The sequence below is a fragment of the Perca fluviatilis genome, chromosome 1 (assembly GCF_010015445.1).
Source record: "Perca fluviatilis chromosome 1, GENO_Pfluv_1.0, whole genome shotgun sequence".
Lineage (NCBI taxonomy): Eukaryota > Metazoa > Chordata > Actinopteri > Perciformes > Percidae > Perca > Perca fluviatilis.
The window spans coordinates 20,096,957-20,113,609 of NC_053112.1; positions in this window are offsets into that span (position 1 = coordinate 20,096,957).

A 16,653-nucleotide genomic window follows, 5' to 3' on the forward strand; every position below is an offset into this window, starting at 1 on the left:
ATCAGACCGGCCCTCGCGGCCTCGAAACACTACCGGCCCACCGGGAAAAGGCCCGACTCTCCCGATTGCCATTCCTTTGTAAAAATTCTACAAATAGGAGTCTCATATTTGTAGAATTTTTGTGAACTGTACTTTTTAGCTGATTAACAGCCACACATTAAAAGATAAATCCTGGCTTTCTCAAGACATAATTTAGCCTATTTGTTTAGGCCTATAGCTTTTGTGGTTGCACTTGGAATAATTTTTTTTTTCATCAATACACCACTGTCCAACTCACGTAAGACCTCTCTCTGTGTGACATTTTTTTTTTTTTTTGTTGTTGTAATAAACTGTCAGTTATTTCCATTATTTATTCTGACAAAATCAGTCCAATTCTCTTCCATGTCTTACTCTGACGTATTGGATGTACGAACTTTGGAAGAGCGCGTGAATGCATCGTGGTTTGACCGCTAGTTACCTCGTGCTGCAGCCGTCAGAGAACTGGGTGAAAGGGGAATGATGTCACTGCCTGGCTGAGGAGAACAGCTAGGCTACTGGAAATGGTTACTGGGCAGAAAAAGAAATGTCTATGGATCTTTAACGTTAAAGTTAACCCTCATGCCCTCCTTAAAAAAACTTACTCTCGACACCTTCGAGGCAAAAATGTCCACGCACACAAAAACTGTTATTAAATCATCATATATCAATATGTTTTTCTGCTTTTTTTTCATAAATCACTTAAACAACTTCTAACCTAATCAAAACTACCAAACATTCAATCATTTTCAGGATTTTAACCCTTTAAATGCCAGTTTATGTATTTGAAGTATTTCATTTTTTATTACAAAAAACACAAAAAATGATTTTTTTTCCATATAATGAATAATATCTAGATGGGGCTTTGGTGGTGAGTAGAGGCTTGGATATGTCAAAGATAAGCAACAAAATTAATTTGATTGCATTAGTATTTTTTACATAGTTCCAGATACTCCCTTTGGACACCTTCGAGGCAAAAATGTACATGTCCAAAAAACTGATATTAAATCATCATATATCAATATTTTTTTCTGCTTTTTTTTCATAAATCACTTAAACTACTTGTAAATTGCTCAAAACTACCAAAAATTTAATAATTTTCTGGATTTTAACCCTTTAAATGCCAGTTTTAAATCTTTGAAGTAACAATTATTTATGAAAAACCCAACAAAACATTAATTATTTTCCATAAAATAAATCATAGGGGAATGGGGCTTTGGTGGGGATTAGAGGCTTGGATATGGCCAAAGATAAGCAACAAAACTGATTTGATTGCATTAGTATTTTTTATGTAATTCCAGATACTCCCCTCTGGACACCTTCAAGGGAAAAAATGGCCCCGTTGACTTCCATTATAACCACATGTTTTGATCTCACTGCCTTTACAGTATAAAACCATGCATTCTGTAATGTCAGCATTTCATTTGGAAGAAAACTAGTCATATTTGACATTTTTACAGTATTTCACCAGATTCAACCATTTTGCCCCTTGTAGGCGATGCATGAAATTATAGTTATATTATGTAGCGTGTGTGTGTGTGTGTGTGTGTGTGTGTGTGTGTGTGTGTGTGTGTGTGTGTGTGTGTGTGTGTGTGTGTGTGTGTGTGTGTGTATATGTGTATGTGTGTGTGTGAGAGTTTGCGTAAATCTGTAAGCAAGCAATGATCACTTTAGGGCTGAAAAAAGGCATCTTTTGAAGGATACATTTCATGTGTCTTTGAAGACGTGCTTGAATAAAAACATTGTCTCCTGCATTTGCTGTAAACTGGCGCTTATCATTTCAAATGGTTTGTGGGACATGGTGGCCCTGAAGACTGGTCTCCCACTATGGACATCCCACAGGCTCCGGGTGGATTCCCCTTTGGACCGGTACACACCAGCCAAGTGTGAAGTCCCATGTATGTTCAAATCTCTTGAGCATCCACATCACTCCATCCTGAGATTGAACACCTCCCGTGTAGGTTTGTCATTTCCTGAATCAGCTGATCATGTCAGGAGTGAAGAAAAGGTCGAAAGAGGATGCCACATCATGGATTCTTGATATGGCATATCTCGTGGGCTCTGGCATCATGCCGGTCGGTGCTTGAATGTTGCGCAGCGTCTCAGTATTAGATGGAGACCAGACTTGCCAATTCTTCACTGTCCATTCAATGTTAGGATGGACAGGATCTTCAGTGTCCTCTCCACTTTCAGAGGAAGGGTTAGAGGCACTCACAGAGTTGGAGGACACCAGTGACTATTTTGTCAGACTCCAGAAACTTGTGTCATCTTCAGATGAGTCCTGCAGTTGGCTGGAAGATAAAGGCTCCTTCTCTTTGCTCCAGGTCTTTCTCCTTCTCTAGAGCCAGGTGCATCAACACACTAATAGTTGTTTTTGTTTACAACAAATGCAGGAGACAATGTTTTTATTCAAGCACGTCTTCAAAGACACATGAAATGCATCCTTCAAAAGAAGCCCTTTTTTCACCCAGATTTACACAAACTCTCTCTCACACACAGACACGCATGCATGCGCACACACACACACACACACACACACACACACACACACACACACACACACACACACACACACACACACACACCACACCGGCTCCATAATATAACTGGCTAAAGTAAGGTGCGCTTTTTTCACCACTAAAATTATCATTGTTTGTTTACAGATTTACACAAACTCTCTCTCACACACACACATGCATACATGCATGCACACACACACACACACACACACACACACACACACACACACACACACACACACACACACACACACATACATACACACACACACATACATACACGCACACACACACACACACACACCCAACCCACACACACACACCCACCCACCCACAGACACACACAAATATACATATATACACACACACACACACACAGACACACATACACACACACATATACACACACACACACATACACACACACACACACACGCAGGCACGCCACACACACACACACACACACACACACACACACACACACACACACACACACACACACACACACACACACACACACAGCTCCATAATATAACTATAATTTCATGCATCGGCCTACAAGGGCAAAATGGTTGAATCTGGTGAAATACTGTAAAAATGTCAAATATGACTAGTTTTCTTCCAAATGAAATGCCAACATTACAGAATGCATGGTTTTATACTGTAAAGGCAGTGAGATCAAAACATGTGGTTATAATGGAAGTCAATGGGGCCATTTTTGCCTCGAAGGTGTCCAGAGGGAGTATCTGGAATTACATAAAAAATACTAATGCAATCAAATCAGTTTTGTTGCTTATCTTTGACATATCCAAGCCTCTAATCACCACCAAAGCCCCATCTACATATTATTCATTATATGGGAAAAAAATCATTTTTTGTGTTTTTTTATAAAAAATGACATACTTCAAATACATAAACTGGCATTTAAAGGGTTAAAATCCTGAAAATGATTGAATGTTTGGTGGTTTTGATTAGGTAAGAAGTTGTTTAAGTGATTCATGAAAAAAAAGCAGAAAAAAATATTGATATATGATGATTTAATAACAGTTTTTGTGTGCGTGGACATTTTTGCCTCGAAGGTGTCCAGAGGGTACAAAATGAATCATTTAAGTATAAAAGACATGTAAGAGTAAAAAACACTGGATTTAAAAAATTTGACTGAAAAGAAGGATTCCTACAAAATTTCATGCCATAAGAAGTAACACAGCAAAAATGATCACGAAATGAAAAAAAAAACTTGAGAAAAATGTACAAAAATGACCGAAGAGGGCATGAGGGTTAAAGGAGGCCTACCATGTAGTTTTAAAGTAACATTATTTCTGAATCTCCTATAATATCACCATAAAAATAATGAAATTCGTTTTTTGGTAATCCAAAGTGATTTAATAATGGATGCTTTTTTTTAACATAGAGGAAGGCAGTATATTTATAGATATAGTTACCTACAGTGTTGGGCAAGTTATTTCCAACATGTAATACATTATAGATTACTAGTTACTGTCATTTGAGAGAAATTAGTTATATTACAATATTACTGTCTCTGAATTGTAATGCTTTAGACGTAGACTTAGACTTAGACTTAGACTTCTCTTTATTGATCCCTTTGGGATGACTCCCGCAAGGAAATTAGATTTCCAGCAGCAGATTTTAGCATCAAAGATAGAAAAAATACAGTATAAGAATAACAATAAACTTTTAGCTAAATATTTACACTACTTTTGCATTACTTTTGAGTTACTTTCACCAAAATAACAGCGGAAGTTTGACTTGGCAGGTAGCTTGTGAATTTCACAACCGGATCAATAAAGTCTCCTCTTTATCCACTTTAATACATCATAGATTATTCATATTTTGTATAATTAATATGAAAATTGAATTAGTAATGTGTTATATTACTGCGTTACAGCAAAAAGCAATACATTACTGTAATTGCGTTACTTTTGTAACGCGTTACTCCCAACACTGGTTACCTATAGAGTAAATAGTGAGAGTTCCTAAAGCTTCCTTTTTTTTAAGTTATGAGCTATGGATCGGTTCAGCAAGTGAAAGGGTTATCAGACATTGGGGAAGCTGTTTGCCTGCACGAATTCCAATAAGATTCAGCGATGAATTTCTTTAAATGATGGAGATTTCTTTTTTTATCTTAGAGGTCTGTGGCATTTCTACAGAGCCCCTAAAGGGACACGGGGGATACTTTTCTTGTGCTCATGAGAAACCAATCTGAGTAGCTTACCAGTCAGAATGGCTGCCGTGGAGGAGGTATTCATCCTCCTGAAAACGCAACAAAATAGGCTACCTGATAGTGTCATCAACAAACTTAAAGATGATAAGGCAACTGTTAACCGATTTCATTCTGTGAATGTGAAATATGCTGTGAATGTGAACTATTAACTTTAGCCACATAACGTCAGCAGTACTTGGTTAGCATCATTTTGCTAGCCTTACATTGGTTTCTCCTGAGCACAGGATACTAAAGTATCTCATGCTCACAAGAAAGTATCTTGTGCACACCAGAAAGTTTCTGGTGTGCACGAGAAAAAAAAAAATCCCCATGTCTCTTTAGGGGCCCCGTACATTTCTATCTCAACAAAGGAGCATTGCTTTGCATGCATGACCCTATTACAAAATGCTATCAAATAAAATATATGGCCTCTATGCATTATGTGTTTTTTTTGTTGTTGATATTTTCAAGGAAGGAGTCATCAGATATGAAAGCAGGGACCTTGAAGTGCCACCCTGACGTCCACCCTGCTCCTGTCTCTGATCAAAACGTGAGTGAAAATAAAGTGCCACTGTAAAGCCTAATTAGGAAATTTAGAGACATTGATTATGTTACAGCATTCTTGTCACATGACATACAATTTGTGTGTATTTGTATATGCACCGTGTGGACCATCGGCAATGATATGAACAATTTGTTACAAATGCCCCCAACTCCTCAATTAGTGACATAATTATAATAAATTATATAGTGGTTGTCATACACACATACTGTACACATCAGTTCACCCTATACATAGTGTGTTTGTGCATACATCACTTGTGTGACCTATGGGCTCATATTAAATAATGATACTGTGCAGCTGCAATGGAGCTCTTTATTTCTTCTAGAAAGTGTCCTGCTTAGTTGGTGAATGAGGCCATTGTTGCAGCACTGGTTTACTGGACATACAGTATTGGTCTGTGTATTGCTTGAAAAGAATTCATAGGTCATGACCCTAACTAATTTCAGAACTGTTATGTGTGCACTGTGTACTATTTCGGTTTTCTTTTCTAAATAGGACTTTTGTATGTTAAATGCTTCAGTGTTTGTTGAGTGAGTTCACACACACACACACACACACACACACACACACACACACACACACACACACACACACACACACACACACACACACACACACACACACACACACACACACACACACACAAAACATTACCAGTTTGGTACACATAATAGCTGGGCAACAAATGGTTTTTGTTGTGTACGTTTTTAATATTCAATTTTTGTTTACACTTTGTCAGAGATTTCTCTAATTGAACATTGTAGGTGCCAGGTTTTGTAAAGGAAGAAGAATGCAACTGTATGATCTGTGTTATCTATGTGATTCCAAAAACATTTACTGTAAAGAGACAAGAAATTGAAAATATAAAGGCCCATGTCTCCACCGCAAGTATAAATCTTTTTAGCCTCCCATGAACAATGTCGAAAAACACTGTGCCTTGGCTGAGTCTGCGGTCCTCTGGTCCAGACTGTCCAGGACTTTCCCTCTTTCATGCATTCTTCATTTCATGGGTGACTTTGAAGATAATAGCAGATCAGTTTACCCAGGCCTGTAAAACAATCTTGTTTGACATATCTTCAGTGGAAATGGCCACACTCTTTTACAGACACACTGAATTTGACATTTGATTAGGTTAAATGAATGCATCAGTTCTGTTTCTGACAGCGTTTTGATGTGACCTATTGTGCTCTGCGCACTTCACCATCATCTTTAAGAAGGTGAAAGTACAAAAGACACAAAGAACCATGTGGAAATGTAACTCCTATGAACCGTTCCTTATGACCCACCAGGCCCCAAAAGCACACTTAGTCCACAGATGACATAATAGAGGTTAAGCAACAGTTTAGCGTGATCTGTGAACACACTTCAAAATTGTGGCCAGCAATTTGTTTCAGATTTTTATAGACACTGCAAAATAAAAAATTTAAAACACTTTTCCGCCAACGCACACTCGCAGGTGGCTCTCTCTTGCCTGCATCTGGCAACAGGTATGACTCATGAGTGTGTGTGTGTGTGTGTGTGTGTGCATTTGACTATATGTGTGTATATGTGCATTTCAGTTGTGCCTTTAATAGATTTTCTAAGAAAAAGTCTGAAAGAGGATAATCCTTTAAAATAGCTAAATATACCTAAACTCAAAAACTAAAAAAATAGCAAAAATAGGATTGGATCAGTTGAAGGGGCTGTACTCAAAATACTGAAAAAAAGCGGATAGGATTGCCTCCACATGGTGCTCACAGACTGTTCCCCAACTCGTCAAATACCAATGCTTTGTCAAGGCACTCACATGCACTCACACATGCACACGTGGCTGGACCGGCTATCAAAACAAAGAACAGAGAAACATGGATTACAACACACACAGAGGGAGTGTGACTTCATTCTCTCTTCAGGACGCCATTACTCCACTATATCTTTACATGGCAAATATTCGTTTACTCCTATATTAATGTACTGAATGTCGAGTTAAAAAATTAGACCAAAGACATTTTCACCCAGGTGGAACTAAAGTCATTAACGACAGCTCTGTTCCATATGTGCCCCAATTACGCCCTACCAGTGAGTCTTCACACACACTAGCCCTGAAACTGAAAAGACTAAATGGGATGCAGCCCTCGTTAATGTTATCACTGTAATTACCTGTGCTTTTCCTACTGTGACATGTCAAGATTATCTCCTGTGTAAAGGCTGTTAATCCCTGCTGGGGGTTATTCCCTGCAATGCAACGACACAGAAAAGAAATTGGGATTTTGATAAGAATAGAGGGATTTACACAAGTAATGCAATTGACAATTATGAATATTAAAGACACATATTTGAGTTGAACACTAGCTTCCTTTCCTTTTAAATACCTTCAAATCTTCTATCAAGGGGAAATCATTTGAGTATGTTTATATATTCTCTGATTATTTAGACATTTCTCATTGTTGAGTAAAGTTTCTATTGTGGCTCACTTGTGTTTTTTTTAAAGACTATTTCTTTGGGCTTCAGCTAGGTGAGAAAGGGGAGAGAGAGGGGGGAAGACATGCAGGAAATTGTCACAGGTCGTTATCGAATCCTGGACCTCTGCGTCGAGGCATAAACCTCTAAATATATGTGCGCCTGCTCTACCCACTGACCCAACCCGGCAACTCTTGTGCCTTTTTTATTGCCACATTGCCACTTCAGACTTGAAAAAGCATGTGAAGAAAAGGCTGACCTCAGTGCACTGAAGAGTCACTGTAGCGGAATGTTTAATGGTGTTAATATAATCTTGGATGGATTATGTCAGATGGGAAAGGGTGCTTCAAAGTTGGAAATCATAATGATGGATGGGTCATGTAATGTAAAAAATGCTAGCCAGTAGAGAACTAACAGCCCACAGCTCCTCAGTGGCCAGCAGTAAAGGACTGTGTTTGTACTGGTCAGTTAAATGTGAAGCCGGCTGGTGCTAACAAGACATTGTACAATTCTCTGGATTCATGAAGCATTCAAAAGTAACATATTGAGTTGTGTATTTACTAAAATGGAATTATTATGCCTGTATCATATTATAGGATAGAATGACCCTGTATACCCTATGTTTAGCTCTAAAGATAAACATTAACAAACAGGTTAAACACACATGTGCTACATCAATTAAATTCATATAAAGACTAAAGGGAAGTGTTGCTTATAATATAGATTTTAGAGAAAGTGAAGTTGTTTGTTGAATGCTGTGTGTTGCATAATGCGTTCATACCGTGCTGTCAGTGGGCGGCCATCGTGGACTTTTAACTGACCCGACCACTGTGTCTGTGTGTTTGTGTTGTGTGTGTATAGGGTATCTGTTTGTATCTTATCTTTTTGTATCTGAGTGCATTTAATGTTTAGTGTGTTTGCGTCAACTCATATCTTTGAGTGTGCGTGTGAGTTGATGTTTCAGAGTGCTTTGAGTCTGATTTAATCAGGTGTTGGTTAAGTATGTTGTTTCTTTAACCCTTTCGTTGTCCTCGGGTCAAATTTGACCCATTGTCAAAAAGTTTCTATATCAGATTTTTTTTTTTTTCAATCAAAATTGTCAAAAAAAATGTCATTGCATTTGTGTATTTTATTCAATGTTATAGCATTTGACGAAAATAAATGATAAAAGAACGTTGAAATAAGTGACAAAAACTTTGAAAAGAAACTTCAAAAACATGGTGAAAAGTGACAAAAATGTCGAAAAAAAGTTAAACAATACATGGGTGATAGCAACAAAAGTGTTGGAAAAGACAACCAAAAAATTGAAAAAAGCTTCAATTTTAGATTTTGACCCAGAAAAACTAAAAGTTGCACGGTCGACGGAAAGACAACACAAGGGTTAACATTCTCTGATATAAATTACTTTTCTCTCTGATAAAACCTCACTCATCATCAGTTTAGATACACAGGAAATCATTCTCATTCTGTTTTTCTTTCGTTTCCATCTTTAAATCTGTCTTTGCTGAAGAGGGGCTCTTTTTGTTTTTTAGAGATCATGCTTAGGGTCAAATGGTGTGTGCATGGATTTTCTGTTGATGGAATTCCACTGCTCGGGCTAACCACCCAACATCAAAACAAATCACACAAAAAAGTGCATTAGAGGATTTTACCAATTAGACCTAGCAGACCTTGAGTAATGCAAACGTGAAAACATGTAAAATGTAAACATATAAAGTTTATACATAATTAATTAAGGCTGTTAGCTGTAATGATAAGTCAAACAGACATTTATTTACATTAAAGTGACTATACACAGTATGTAACTTTTAAATGTTTCTGAAACTAAGCCGTTGAAATCAACACAAACTAAAAGTTACATATAGCCACTTTAAATGTCAGTGATTTGTATTTTAAATGTCCTTACCCCATCTCCAGATTACCACTACACTTCCATTCTATGCTCAAACTAATTTAAAAGAAAGTTCTTACAAATGATTACATGTCAACCAACAGATTGTTTTTCATGATTGTTTTCTCTTTATAAAATGTACTCTGTGTGTGTGTGTGTGTGTGTTGACTAACCATCTGCTGCCCTCTGTTCTATATAATGGTCTATTCATGTGTAACAGCTGGAGGCCAAACTGACCCCTGTCTGTCTGTCTGTCTGTCTGCTGTTATTCAGATCTCCCACTGCATTTGGAATCCCTGGAATATCATGATTATCGACTTAAATACTTTCAGGATTTCAAAGAATATCACAGTGGTCATTTACAGTTTAACTGTATGGAAACATCATGACTTTAGAAAACATTAACCTTTCTATTATGTTGGTCAATCACCCACATTCGTTACGTTCACAGGTCAGCCACATATATTGTACTATGATGATCACTTTATATAAAAACACGTTCACAACTTTTATTTTCTGCTTCAAAACTAATCTGTGTAGCAAAATTACACAAGCAAATAATAGAAAGCATCTTCACCAATTTGACAACACATAGCTGCAAATAAAGAAAACTGTCTAATACAAAAATGTGCAAAAGGGTTATATTTAATTAAAATACATGAACATAAGTATTTATAACTCATATGTACGTATATATCTTGCTATTTCATTGAACAGAACTAGCTATCTCTTCAATGTGCCATTTCTTTGTGTAGTCCACATACGGTCATGTGTGTTTGTAGCCATCTAAAAGACAAGAGAAGCTGCATTAAACCAAAGTGAAACAATGTATGGATGACTGTTTGCAACATCAGTTGCTGCATTCTATGCTATACTATTTGGGACCAATTCTGATCCTGAATGGCACAAGAGCATTAAACTGATCATCTTTACAGTAATTTAGCATGCACATATTGTCACTGTTAATGATATTAGTAGGTTTTTTGTTAAAAAAAAGGTTTATGCATGTTTTTGTGGAGTCTGAAAAGAGTAAAAAGTTGATCGGGACATTAAATAATGGAGAGAATACAATGATTTTGAAATTCAGTCTCTATCTTTCCATATCTCTTTCTCAGGTCATTTGTCTGTGTTACTCTTTGTCTGTTTCCCTGTATTTGTGTCTTTTCTGTCTCCTGTAATTTGCTTCTCTCTCTTTATTTAATTGGTAACCAGTCCGTCCACTTTCAGCCATTTTAGGAATCTTCAGTCTGTGTTTGGAGAGGGGTAACGCTGTGTTATTGTGTTTGTCCAATTACTCCTCTCTCTCTCTCTCTCTCTCTCTCTCTCTCTCTCTCTCTCTCTCTCTCTCTCTCTCTCTCTCTCTGTTTCTGTCTCTCTCTCTGTGTCTCTCTCTCTCTCTCTCTCTCTATCTGTGTTTCTGTCTCTCTCTCTGTGTTTGTGTGTGTGTGTCTCTCTCTCTCTCTCTCTCTCTCTCTCTTCTACCTCTCACACCACCATCTGGAATAGTTGTCCCATATTTTTCTTTCTCTCTTTCTGCTGCCGTGGTTGTTTTCTCCTGTCAGGGCCCCTCTCTGACTTTGCTGATTAGGCAACATTTTATGTCCCACGCAAGTTATTCATGCAAACACACACACACACACACACACACACACACACACACACACACACACACACACACACACACACACACACACACACACACACACACACACACACACACACACACACACCGCGCAAGAGAGCATTTAAGTAATCTGAATGTGATGAAATGAATCACTCATCTCTGAAATTTCTTCTGCAGTCAGTGAAACTCTGCTGGCAGTTGTTTCTCTCTTGACCTCAAAGGATTAATCTGCAAATGTCTCTGGATGGTGAAACTAGAGCGCTGGGCTCTCAACAGAATATGAATCAAGCAGGTTGAACAACACATTACATGAAATATTAATTAATAAAACGTGCACATATGTACATGCTAATGAATAACAGTTTTGTCCTTGTAGGAATGAATTGTTGTTCAAACACACACACACACGCACACACACACACACACACACACACACACACACACACACACACACACACACACACACACACACACACACACACACACACACACACACACAGATTATTACAGCAAAGCTCTGCTGTAGTTCCCAAAGGAGAACCCATGGCTATTTTCGGCAGTGTGGAGGACTTAATACTCAGTGAGAGAGAGAGAGAGAGAGAGAGAGAGAGAGAGAGAGAGAGAGTTTATAGCAAAGGGATTGAATAACATAGGCGATCTTCTCTAGACTGAAGGAGAGCCAGGATTATTGCTGGTATTCTTATTGGCATTATGACATGGCAAAACAAATGAGAATTTTAAAGGAATAGTTTGACATTTTGGGAAATACATTTATTTGCTTTTTTTTTTTTGCACAGTGGGCAAAGAAAGGGAAAATCAATACCACCCTCATGTCTGTTTACACATTTGTTTCTTCAGCCTGCAGCTGATTGGCTTAAAGTGCAGGGAAACAGCTGGTCCAGCTCTGTTCGAAGGTAAATAAAAGCTGCCTATAGCACTCTACTTTCCTATATCTTGTTTGTTTAATCTGTACAAAAGTTTAAAAATGACAATAACCAAATTAGATATAACATATACACATAAGAGTGGTATTGATCTGCTCAACCAACTCCCATCAACAAAGCAAATGAATACACTGCCCACAATGTCTATATATACTACAAAGCACTGTAGTGCTCATGAACATTTGACCTATTCTGGAAGAGAAAATCAATTAAATTGTTCAAAGTCTTCTTCCCTGCTCCCAGTTGGCTTACTGTAAGAGATCCTGGTAATCATTATGGAGACAGTGTCCAACCTTCAGAACCACAGAATTCAGCTTTATTGTAGCCTGTACTTTCTCAAAATAATACGTTACAGCAGCTCCTGCAATGTGCAAAAGGTCTTTAATTTTGTCCAGAAGCGCACTGTGCAGCTGGATCTATTAGTGGATGGTGGATAAGATGAGAACGCATTTCATTCAGAGATGATAGGAAGCTCTTGCAATGACAGTACACACTGCAAGAGCATTGCACACATGCACGTATAAAGACAACGATGTAGGAGCTTCCAGTGATCTTGAAGGCAACAAAAAGAAAAGAAGATAAGACAAAGAAAAATGACGAAGAACAGCAGAGTAAAAAAAAGAGGAGAGGTAGAGACCCTCAGGGCAACGAAGGGAGATAGCAAAAGATAAAACAAATGGGGTCCAAAAAGAGAGAAACCCAAAAGAAAAGCGTGGTAAAATAAGGAAAGGAAAGATCGGAGGTGCATAGAACAGGTGAGAAGGGAGGAAAGAAAGAGTGGAACGCAAAGCAGCGCAGCTGCCCCCAGTAAGGAACATATGAGCCTATTTTTGGGTTTCCCCTCATGCTGCTCTCGACTCATCCACGTGAGAGAAGGGGAAGGGGAAGGAGGCAGGCAAGTTGGAAGAGGGAAAGGGAAGAGGATCAGAACTGATCACAACACCGCTGCATGGCAATCCTGCTCCATCCTTTGGCCAAAAATCCAATTTCACTAGTTGTGTGGTTGAATATTTAGTTGTAAAAAAATCTTTTTCTTATGTAAAAGTAAATGAAAAAATAGGCAACAGGAGCTGCGAAACTTGCTATTGTTATTGTGATTATTATTATTAATATTATGAGTGGTATAAATAAAAATCTTAACCATCATTTTAACATTTAGAATAGAGAAAAAAAAAGTTTAAAAATCAATAACATTTGGAAATATCATTAGTACTCTAGACAAACATTTATAAAGTAATTGATAATGGCAAAGGAGAAAACTAGCAAGTCTAACATCAAATATAAAATTCTACCAGTATCTCTGAAATGTGTCTGTCTTGTTTCTTGAAATATACTTTGCCACAAAAAGAAGAGAGAATAAATCAATATTTAGGAGATCAGCTATGTGTAATGAGGGTTGCAGATGTACATGAACATACACACAGACACGTGTTTGGTCTCAGAGTAAGCTGGTTTGGTGATGGTCTAATGACTTGGGGAGAGGAATAAATCTGTTATGAGACGGTTTTGGCTGAGGGGATGGGGAAATCGACTACAGTATACCATCATCATTTAGTCAGCCATATTCAGGCTCAAAAACAACTGCAGGGTTCTTACTTCATACTTTGGCATCAATGAACATGTATCTTATACAAGGATGGGAATGTGGATGGAATTTAACATACTGATTATCTAGACCAAAAGGAAACATTTTGCTAAAGTAAAGTCAAAATATTTTTTATATAAGAATGTGACCCAGACTGAATCCACATATTTCTGTAATTGGAAATAAAACGGTAAGCAGCAGTCTTACAATGACTCATAACCTTAGTAATCATGCAAGCACTTATTTTGTGGGTGTGTAGGCCTTTTATTTAAGGAAGTGGTCATTGTCTCATTTTAAAACCTTTAGAGACCAGCCTCAATGGAAAACAATTTTTCTGAAAATGTCAGACATCCCGGTCATTCAAGTATTACATTTTAGTTTGGCTGTGAGCCCAGATGTGAATAAGCATCTTCTTAAAAAGAGCTGCTTGTCTCCTTCTCTAAGAAGAAGAAAAATGAAGAATGGCCTTCAGTTTCTTTGTCCATACAATAAAAAAAGAACAACCTACACAGCTCTTTCAAAGGGAGCGTGCCTATGTTCTCATAGGCCTATGTTCCCACATTTCTATGATTCTTTTCCAAAATTAGGCCCTATGTTCCCACATTTCCTTTTTCATAAATTTGTATCAGATTTTATCCCCCTAACCCTAAAAAAATTTGTGGGAGGATAGGGCTTAAATTGAAGGGAAATGTAGGAACACAAGACCTAATTTTGAAAATATCTTAGAAATGTGGGAACATAGTGCTGTGTGAACATAGGGCCTAATTTTAAGAAGAATCTTAGAAATGTGGGAACATAGGGCCTAATTTTCAGTGAAAAGAAATTCTTAGAAATGTGGGAACATAGGGATGTGGGACTATTGGGCTGTGGGAACATAGGGCTGACCCACACAGATGACATTTTGACATGCCACAGAAGAAAAGCACAGGTGTAAATAATACGATTAATGATGGCTGAATTCTATTTAGCTGCTTTGATTTCAGGGTCCAGGCATCGTGCATAGTGGCTCATTGTCACACACTTGAACAGAACAGAGCTACTGTTAGTGTTATTAGTAACACATGTGCTTTTCCTTCTGGAAAAGTCAAAATGTCTGCTGGGAAAACGGTCTACTTGAACTTTCTGGTGTTGCTGAACCAGTTCAACAGCCTCATTTCAGAGTTTGTTATCTTTGAATTTGACATGCAAATCCAGTATTTGGTTATTATTAACACTGCTTTTGCTTAAGCTCTAAAAACCTAATCACTGTATTATATCTTTGACAACATATGTACATGTTTCTTATATGTTCCTTTGTTTGCTATATGTTTTTAATTTCATCTTACTGGCACAGGTGTTACTAATTACAGTAACGATGACCCTGTTGTGTTCAGTTGTCTCTGTAAGCCATGGCAGTGTGACAGTGAGCCAGCATAGACAATACCGGGACCCTAAAACTGAAGCAAGTAAATGGAATTTAGCCATCGTTAATTTTATACCTCTGATTATACTGTGAGATGTCAAAATATCTTCAGTGAGACAGGCCTATATGTCCAACTCAATAGTGCTGTCAGTAGTTGTTGAGGCTGTTTTTCATTTCCCCTGATGATGATGATGATGATGACTTACTGTTGCATTTTATTGCATCAACATACTAGAAGGATGATCAACCATTTTAAATGCAAATCAAGTTGTTTCAAGGAATGCATTCTCTTGCTATAATCTGTGTCTTCTGCACGTATTGTAAGATTGCAAGACGCTGACTCTTGTTTCTAACACAGTTGTTGACACAAGTGAAACTTCATTGCAACTGAACTATGACTCAGTCTAATTTGAAGGATTTCTTACAGAACAATCTTAACATGTTCTCTTTCTCCTCTTGTATCCCTCACAACTTCCACATCTCTCTCTCTCTCTCTCTCTCTCTCTCTCTCTCTCTCTCTCTCTCTCTTATCTGCACTGCTCATTTTAACAGTGTGTTATTCCTGATAATGTGGTGCTGGCAGCATTTCCCATAATTCCTGTTAATGTACGAAGGCCACAGTATCGTCTAATCTGGTCCATCTGAGCCATTTCGGTCTCAGAGGGGCAGCACGTCCTCTCCCTGTGAAGGACAATGTTGACAGTGCAAAAGTGCATAGGACTTTGCATGTGTTTTCATGTGTTCTTTCATGTGAGCAAGCCTTCTATCTTTTTTATTTTTATATTTGTGGGTGTACCCAATTATATATGTGTGTTTGTGTATGCCAGCAGTGTCCATGCTTGTTATACTGTATAATCCTGTTTTTCCAGAGTCACCAGAAGGTCTGCAACTGTGGAGTGACTCATCCTCTCCTCCCTAGACAGCAGCAGCAGAATAGGTGGACTCCGGCGCCATCTACTGTACTGCCTGTGTTAGAGCACTTCTACCAAACACCAAAAAAATATCTGTTTCTTTTTTTTTGGGGGGGGGGGGGTCATGTTACCTATTTTGTCATTTACTTGTTTTTTTCATATTATTTATTTATTGTTTTCTATTCATTTGTGTTGCGTGTGTGTGTGTGTGTGTTTTTTTTATAGCTGCATTTATGTCTCCCCATATACTGTACCTCAAGATATGAGTGGGCAGTTGTTATTGAGGGTCCTGGATTAAAAAAATACTTGGCATTTTCAAGATTTAATACTGTATTGCCTTTCAATTAAGTTGCTAGGAATTTGGTGCACTGTGCTCATTACAAAAAACAGAAAGCGTTCATAGCAGGACAGTCAATATTCATTAAAAACACATAAAGACACATATAGCTCTGTCCATACAATTTTACCACTATACAAACGTTTTAGATGAGAATCAGTTGCTTAAGTGGACATGCTCAGCTGAAGTGTTGCATGGTG